Below are 9,245 nucleotides of genomic sequence, written 5' to 3' on the forward strand. Positions count from 1 at the left end.
ACCAGCTCTGCTTCTTTCTACAGTCCACTGAAAGAAAGGTCTCATTCTTCATAATTTTTCAGAAAACAAGCCTGAAACAATGTCTAAAGACTGTTGACATCTAGTGGAAGCCATAGGAACTGCAATCTGGGTCCTATCCCATTACATACTGTATAGGCATTCAATTGAAAAGTACTCACATCAAAAATATCCCACTTCCTGGATGGATTTTCCTCAGGTTTTCGCCTGCCATATCAGGTCTGTTATACTCACAGACATTATTTGAACAGTTTTGGAAACTTTAGAGTGATTTCTATCCAATACTACCATGCATATGTATATCCTAGCTTCTGTGCCTGAGTAACAGGCCGTTTACATTGGGGACCTCATTCATCAAAATTCAAAATACTGCCCCCTACCCAAGAGAGGTTAATCAGACTTTGCAAAGCAATGTTAGAGTCCAGTAGTACCGTGTATAGTGCAAAGAAAGTAGTGCAACAAGGTCCCTGAGAGGCAGTTCTAAGCGGTGGGCGGGTGGATATGGCTAGTGCTGTGACACAGAGTTCAGCAGGGTTTCAGTAGCTGGAAAGAAACTGTTCTTGAGCCTGCTAGTGCGGGAACGTAGAGACCTGTACCGCCTGCCTGATGGAAGGAGGGCAAACAGTTTGTGGCATGGATGTGAAGGGTCCTTGATGATGCTGCGTGCCCTACGCAGATACCGCTTGTGCTGGAGGTCTACGATGGCAGGGATCTGGGCACCAGTGATGTGCTGGGCGGTTTTCACCACCTGTTGCAGGGCCTTCCGGTTGGCCACGGAGCATCTGCCAAACCACACTGTGGCACAGTTAGTCAGAATGCTCTCGACCGTGCAGCGGTAAAAGTTCACCAGGATCTTGGGAGACAGGTGGGCCTTCTCCAGCCTCCTCAAAAAGTACAGGCGCTACTGCATCTTTTTGACCAGGGTTGAGGTGTTGATGGTCCAGGAGAGTTCATCGGAGATGTAGGCACCCAGGAATTTGAAACTGGGCATATGCTCCACCTCAGTGCCATCATTGAGACAGGGGCATGGCTGCAGCTTTTAGACTTCCTGTAATCTACAATTACCTCCTTGGTTTTCTTTGCATTGAGGGCCAGGTTGTTGTCAGCGCACCTTGCAGCCAGGTGCTTGACCTCCTCCCTGTAGGCTGACTCGTCATTGTCACTGATCAGCCCTACCACCATGGTGTCGTCTGTGAACTTGACGATGGTGTTGGAACCGTGTACAGGAACGCAGTCGTGGGTGAAGACGGAGTACAGGAGGGGGCTCAGCACGCAGCCCTGTGGCACACCGGTGTTCAGGTTCAGGGTTGAGGAGGTGAAGTTGTGTAACGTGACAGACTGGGGTCTGTTGGATAGAAAGTCCAAAGTCCAGTTACAGAGAGAGGGGCTTATCCCTAGGTCATGAAGTTTGGTGGCCAGCCTCGAGGGAATGTTGAATGCTGAGCTAAAGTCTATGAACAGCATTCTCACATAGGTGTTGGTTTTGTCCAGGTGGGTCAAGGCAGAGTGTAAAGCTGTGAAACACCCACCTTGTACTTACTGTGTGTTTGTCCTCCGTAGTTGTGTGCCTTTCTTTGTTTGCTGAAATCCATACTTTTCTATAAACCTTAAAACTTCTTGTCACTACAGGGGCTGCTGTTTCAACTTCGACATTTTGCGTCTCCAAATTAAACTGCCTCGTACTCAATTCTTGCTCGTACAATATGCATATTATTATTACTGTCCAACCTGTATTTTTTTAGTCAATCTAATCGATAAATAATCGTAAACTTAGGTGCCCTTCCAAGATGGCGCCGGCCAGAATGCATGCCATGTTTTGACTGATTACATAGCATAACCACGATTTGTGATGCTAAATATGCACATTTTCGAACAAACTCTATATGCATTGTGTAATATGATGTTACAGGACTGTCATCTGAAGAATTCTGAGAAGGTTAGTGAAAAAATTAATATATGTTGGTGGTGATAACGTTATCGCGCTTTTTGCCTTGAATCAATGCTGGGGTGATGTTAGCTCATGTGGTATGCTAATATAACGATATATTGTGTTTTCGCTGTAAAACACTTAGAAAATCTGAAATATTGTCTGGATTCACAAGATGTTGGGCTTTCATTTACTGTACGCTGTGTATTTTTCAGAAATGTTTTAAGATGAGTAATTAGGTAATACACGTTGCTCTCTGTAGTTATTCTAGTCGCTTTGGGTGAGTTTTGTGATAGTGGCTGCAATGGTAAACTGTGATTTATACCTGAAAAATGCACATTTTTCTAAAAAAACATATGCTATACCATAAATATGTTATCAGACTGTCATCTTATGAAGTTGTTTCTTGGTTAGTGGCTGTATATATCTTTATTTAGTCAAATTAGTGATAGCTACTGATGGAGTAAAAAACTGGTGGAGTAAAAAAACTGGTGTCTTTTGCTAACGTGGTTAGCTAATAGATTTACATATTGTGTCTTCCCTGTAAAACATTTTAAAAATCAGAAATGATGGCTGGATTCACAAGATGTTGGGCTTTCATTTGCTGTATGCTGTGTATTTTTCAGAAATGTTTTAGGATGAGTATTTTGGTAATTGACGTCGGTCTCTGTAATTATTCCGGCTGCTTCCAACGCTATTTCAGATTGCAGCTGCAATGTAGAACTGTGATTTATACCTGAAATATGCACATTTTTCTAAAAAAACATATGCTATACCATAAATATGTTATCAGACTGTCATCTTATGAAGTTGTTTCTTGGTTAGTGGCTATATATATCTTTATTTAGTCGAAATTGTGATAGCTGCCCATGCAGGAAAAAAATGGTGGAGAAATTTTTTTTGTGTCTTTTGCTATCGTGGTTAGCTAATAGATTTACATATTGTGTCTTCCCTGTAAAACATTTTAAAAATCAGAAATGATGGCTGGATTCACAAGATCTGTATCTTTCATCTGGTGTCTTGGACTTGTGATTTAATGATATTTAGATGCTTGTATTTACTTGTGACGCTATACTAGGCTATGCTAGTCAGCTTTTTTACTGTGGGGGGTGCTCCCGGATCCGGGTTTGGTAGCAGTGAAAGGTTAATCAAACACAAACAATGGCTGTTTGCTCATTGCTGTTGCTCTAAGATGGCAACTCAGTGCAAATGCGCCGGTACAATTGAATCTCAACAAGAAAACAGTCAGCTGTGATATTTGATTAACGTTTATTAAAAAAAGATGGACTTCAGCAAACAAAGAAAGGCACGCAACGACGGAGGACAAACATAGGTACAAGGTGGGCATTTCATAATTATTTTTTAAGTATTGACTATGGGCAAATCGATGTAGTCTGAGCTAGATTCCACAAAGCCTGCTCTCTCCTCCACTCCGTTGGTGAAGTTTGTTAGAAACTTCCTTCCACTAAGGTTAAGCCTGCAGTTAACACTAATCTTTACAAATTGGTATTTGGTATTTTATTAGCATGCCCATTAGCTGTTGCAAAAGCAGCAGCTACTCTTCCTGGGGTCCACACAAAACATGAAACATAATACAGAATGACATAATACAGATCATCATTAGACAAGAACAGCTCAAGGACAGTACTACATACATTTTTTTTAAAGGCACACGTAGCCTACATATCAATGCATACACACAAACTATCTAGGTCAAATAGGGGAGAGGCGTTGTATATCAGCCCTCTGATTACAATGAAGAGTAAAACGTGCTGCTCTGTTCTGGGCCAGCAGCAGCTTAACTAGGTCTTTCCTTGCAGCGCTGGACCACACGACTGGACAATAATCAAGATTAGACAAAACTAGAGCCTGCAGAACTTGGAGTGTGGTGTCACATAAGCAGAGCATCTCTTTATTACGGCCAGACCTCTCCCCATCTTTACAACCATTTAATCTATATGTTTTGACCATGACAGTTTACAATCTAAGGTAACGCCAAGTAATTTAGTCTCCTCAACTTGTTCAACAGCCACACCATTCTTTTTCCAGATTCAGCTGAGGTGTAGAACTAGAACCCATTGGATTTGCTCTTATGTGCTGTACTATAATGCAAACATTATGTACAGGCGTGAAGCACACTGCACAGCACACTACTGTTTAGAAATGTTGGTATTTAATCAATTGTGAAAAAATAACTTAATTTTCATACTTTAGTAATAGTAAAGATACTTTGATAGAAAAAGACTCAAGTAAAAGTGAAAATACCCAGTAAAATACTACTTGATTAAAAGACAAAGCATCTAGTTTAAAAGTACTCAATTATCATACTGGAGTAAAAGTAAAACGCCTTATATTAAGCAACCAGATAATTTTCTTGTTTTTGTCATTTCCGGCCAGACAGGGGCACAGTCCACTTAAAGAACAGCTGTAATGGTTACAACAATACTCATCTGGGCGGATTTAAAGGAAAATAGCATTTGTGTGCCTGTGTGTGTGCATGTGTGTGTGCATGTGTGTGTGTGCATGTGTATGAGCAACACCATACATAGCTGAACATTGACAGAGGATCAGCCACTACTCACCTTTTAAGTAGGCAGCCTTGCACAAGCCTTGGCTTGTGCGAGCTGGAACGCACAAGCTCCAAATAATTTATCTCCATTTTCCACACTTTTAGTACGTATTACACAATTTCTACACAACAGTTTGTGCAAAACTAAAAAAGGCAATAAAGTAGGTGGCAGGTAGCCTAGCGGTTAAGAGCATTGGGCCAGTAACCAAAAGGTTGCTGGTTTGAATCCCTGAGCCGACTAGGTGAAAAATCTGTCAACGTACCCTTGCTCTGGATGAGAGTGTCTGTAAAATAAACTTCTCCACCTGTAAAAATACTACAGTTTACTATAGAATACTATACTTCACACTGTAGTATCCCTCAGTCATGTGTATTACTTACTATAGAATACTATAGTAAATACTGCACTTTTTTAACTATAGTAAATACTATATAATTACATCTATCTACAGGTTATGGAAAATGTACTCTTTTAGTATTTCTCCAGTAGGTTTCCTCAAGGAGAAAGCCTCCTTCTATGTCAAAGATAGTGAAACAAAAACACTATAGTAAATGCTACAGTAACACCAGCAAAAACAATACGGCAAAAACTACAGTACTGTATATTACAGTCTGCAGAAACACTACAGTTTATACAACAGTATACTACAATCCACAAAAACACAACATTAATTACTACAGTATGTACTACACATTTCCTTACTACAGTATTTATACTATAGTTAATTAACTGTAAATACTACAGTATGCTACAGTCTGCAAAGAAACTACAGTGAATAATACAGTATATAAATATATTAATACTACAGTATTTAGACCATAGTATAATATAGTATTTTTTATGTTGGTCACACTGGCTGATTACTAAAGGTTTCTGTTGTGTGTAGAAACTGTGAACAACCATCAGAGCTAGGCTATACCCTCTGACAGAACAATCAGAGTAAAAATCTTGTTGCTGCTTAATCAAATCCTGATGGTAATAAATGTTACACTGCAAGGCCCATTGCGTCTAATTGGCTCTTAATTTGACATCTACAAATCATGAGTGGCATGGGGTGGTTGGGTTTGCGCCAGGTAGGGGGGAGGTTTAGGCCGAGGTGAGGTGAGACTGAGTAATTGAGGACCCCTCGGTCTATGCGTCATGGTCCTCTCAAACAAGCCTACATGTTTAGGACCTTATTTGACTCAGTCTGGAGTAATAACTCACACACACTATGGAACGAGCCAGAAAGAAGTGCCTCCTTTGTATGGCATGTACCTGCCTGTGTAGCTTTTATTTTCGTTTAATGATGCTCATTTCGTTTTCTTTCATTCCTACATCTATCACCCACAGAGCACTTCATTCCCATGACGTTTAACATTTAACTACTGCTCCCTTTCATTTCTCATAAGTGCAAATTGTTTGCGGCTTTTTATGATAGTTTTATGATGGTGCCAACTTTCCAGTGTTTGGACTGACTCGTCACAGCAAGCCATGGCAAGGAGGATTGATTGATGAGGCTCTAGAACCACTGGAACACCACAGCATTCTAAGTGGGGTCCCTAGACGGCTGTTACATTCTGTGGTTTGGGGTAAAGACGACAAACATTCTGAATACAAAATCTATCAAACGCATTACAGTATACAGAGCACCTCGCTTATTTTTAGGAACATCTGTGCCTTGTCCCTAGGGTTAAGGAGATTTTGGATTTGACCATCAATGTATTGTTTTGTTGTAACGGGGGTTCCAACATTTCAGTAGTTTCTCTGGAACAAAAGTATATTGTGAACCCTGTATCCTTGTGAGAGACAGAGAGACTCTCAAATAGCCAATGTTCTCCACAATGTTTGAATTATAGCATGTGAAAGTACTTGTCCTCCTATCGAGTACGCAGGGAAAATCCGAAAGAGAAAAAATGGCAGGTGAATAATATTAGCTATAGAATAAGTCTGTTAGACCAAAATCAATCTCCCATTACCTCCCCTTTACTTGTAATTTATCAGACCAAAGGGCCCTCTAGGACTTAGACCCACTGTCTCTCTTCCACCCCCATTCCATTTTCCACCCTGTATCCCAAATGGCACCCTATTCCCTATGTAGTGCATTACTTTTGACCAGGGCCTATAGGGCTTCAAAAACACCACAAGGACCAGAGGATGAAATAGAGAATAGCCCTTTCATCTGTTAATAGGGACCGGACCAATTGTTCCCCCCTCTCAGCCCAATTTCCCCCCACCCCCTCCTCTCTCTCCGTTATACATGTAATTGAGGCCCAGGTTTACGGTGGAAGTGTAGGCCTGGGGAAAGACGGAAGGAGAATTCCTATATCCTTTCTGGCCAAATGAAGGTAATTCACTACACCCTGAAACTTTCTGTTGAGATGAATGCTCCCACCCACCCTTCCCCACTCCCACCGTTCTCTCTTCCCCCAACCCTGCTGCTCCCACTTCCCTTTATCCCTTTCTTAAAGACAATGTGTTTTTACAACAAGTAATTACAGGGTTAATGACTGATTTGATGGGCCTGTGAAAAGAGGTGTAACGTCATTGTTGGGCCTTGGTGGAAAAAGAGTAGTGAGTTCAGTTGGTTGAGCTCTCAAGAGATCGGTAGGGATTAGGGTACTTGTGGCCTCTCATGAGCAAAGGCGGAAAGAGGATTCCCCTCTTTTATTCTGCTTTTCTCACATTCTCATTCAAATGGGTCTTAGTTATTTAACTCAGTTGTCTTATGGAAGGATGTGTTATTTGCATTTGCATGGATTGTTTTTTATTTTTTATTTTTTACATTCAACACTTTATACCGAAATGAATATGTGTACTGGAGAATTTTGAAACTAAGGCACACAACTACAGTACAGATTTATACAGTATTCTGTATTCGTAAACTGTTGTCATGTTGTAACATGTTACACAGCTATTGGGTTGCTGTATATAGCTACAGATGAATAGCATACATTATAACATTATTATTATACTTCTTTTTTACTCACTATCAGAATTTAAATTATATCACCAACCAAAGATTTGGTTGGTGGCCCAACATGTTTTATCTCCATTGATCAATACGTAAAGAGTAATTTAAGAAGTTGAATTCGGAACCACTTTGGCCACCCTGTAGACTAGATATCATAGCCATGCATTTCAGGAATATTGTCAGGCATTACATGCATTTGATCAAAGATGCAAATGTACAGTGCCTTCGGGAAGTATTCAGACCCACAGAGATGGTTGTCCTTCTGGAAGGTTCTCCCATCTCCACAGAGGAACTCTAGAGCTCTGTCAGAGTGACCATCGGGTTCTTGGTCATCTCCCTGACCAAGGCTATTTCCCCAATTTGCTCAGTTTGGCCAGCTCTAGGAAGAGTCTTGGAGGTTCCACACTTCTTCCATTTAAGATTGATGGAGGCCACTGTGTTCTTCGGGATCTTCAATGCAGAATTTTTTTGGGGTTACCCTTCCCCAGATCTGTGCCTCGACACAATCCTGTCTCGGAACTCACGGACAATTCCTTCGACATCATGGCTTGGTTTTTGCTGTGACATGCACTGTCAACTGTGGGACCTTAAATAGACAGTTGTGTGCCTTTCCAAATCATGTCTATTCAATTGAGTTTACCAGAGGATGGACTCCAATCAAGTTGTAGAAACATCTCAAGGACGATCAATGGAAACAGGATGTACCTGAGCTCAATTTTGAGTCTCATAGCAAAGGGTCTGAATGCTTATGTAAATAAGTTATTTCTGGGGTTTTTTTGTAATAAATCTGCTAACATTTCCAAAAATCTGTTTTCACTTGTGTGGGGTATTGTGCGTAGATTGCTGCGTTTTTTATTGTTTATTTAATCCATTTTAGAATAGGGCTGTAATGTAACAAAATGTGGAAAAAGGCATTGTACATAATGTTTTTCATTTTCTTATTTAACCTCTATTTAACTAGGCACCTACATGCATGTCTGAAATACATTTAAGGCATTACATGCATTTTAGCAATGATGCAAATGTATTTACGTAACGGTAAATATACTGAAATGTAATTTTTGTTTGTATGGGAAACCATCTTGGCTAACCGTGGGGCAAAACAATTGACTTATTTACTTACTCACTTTTCTTTGCTAGAAATGAAGGCTGTCTCCAAATGAGTAAGGTGAACATGCGTGCAGTGACCTCTCTGAGTCGGTTACAACTTTTGCTTGGTGAGGCACAGCCGGTAGCTCCACATGGTATAGGAGGAAGGAAAGAGAAGAACACATGACAGACACAAACCCAAATGACCCTGCCTCTGCCATCTCTCGATCCACCTGCCACCTCTAGAACCCATCTCCTCTAGAACCACCCTAATACCAGAGACTTCCTGCTGAGAAACACCATGGCAACCAAATCACCTACTATTGATTGGCCAAGCTGTTACAAATTACACATTAGACAGCTTCATAAACACAGTCATTAGCATATAAAGAGATGAGCGGAGGGCACAGAGGGGAGAAGGGAGATCATTTGGGGACATCCTAAAGTTCCCTTAGGCCTTTTGTAACGATCGCTGAGGGCCCACCAAGGTCCCTGAACACACACAGGCAGCCACAAGGTGCCCACACCAGACTCTGTCCTCACAGTCGTTTATCAGTCTACCTGCAGGCTATTGGAAGGAGGGTGAGTAGTGAGGCAATGACAGGGGCCACAGCTGGGAGACACTGCCCTAGGCCAGATATGGTGCATCTCAGGTCAACCCTAACCCCAGCCATAGCAATAACCCTAG

General features: G+C 41.1%; 1 non-coding gene across 1 annotated transcript; it reads left to right on the forward strand.

The window, feature by feature from the left end:
- Nucleotides 1-4,974: 4,974 nt before the first annotated feature.
- Nucleotides 4,975-5,027, forward strand: LOC139581975 (U7 small nuclear RNA). Its single transcript, XR_011676302.1, has one exon. It is a non-coding gene; the product is annotated as a U7 small nuclear RNA (small nuclear RNA).
- The last annotated feature ends 4,218 nt before the right edge of the window (nucleotides 5,028-9,245 follow it).

Source organism: Salvelinus alpinus, chromosome 7 (genome assembly GCF_045679555.1).
Source record: "Salvelinus alpinus chromosome 7, SLU_Salpinus.1, whole genome shotgun sequence".
In the NCBI taxonomy this organism is placed as follows: Eukaryota; Metazoa; Chordata; class Actinopteri; order Salmoniformes; family Salmonidae; genus Salvelinus; species Salvelinus alpinus.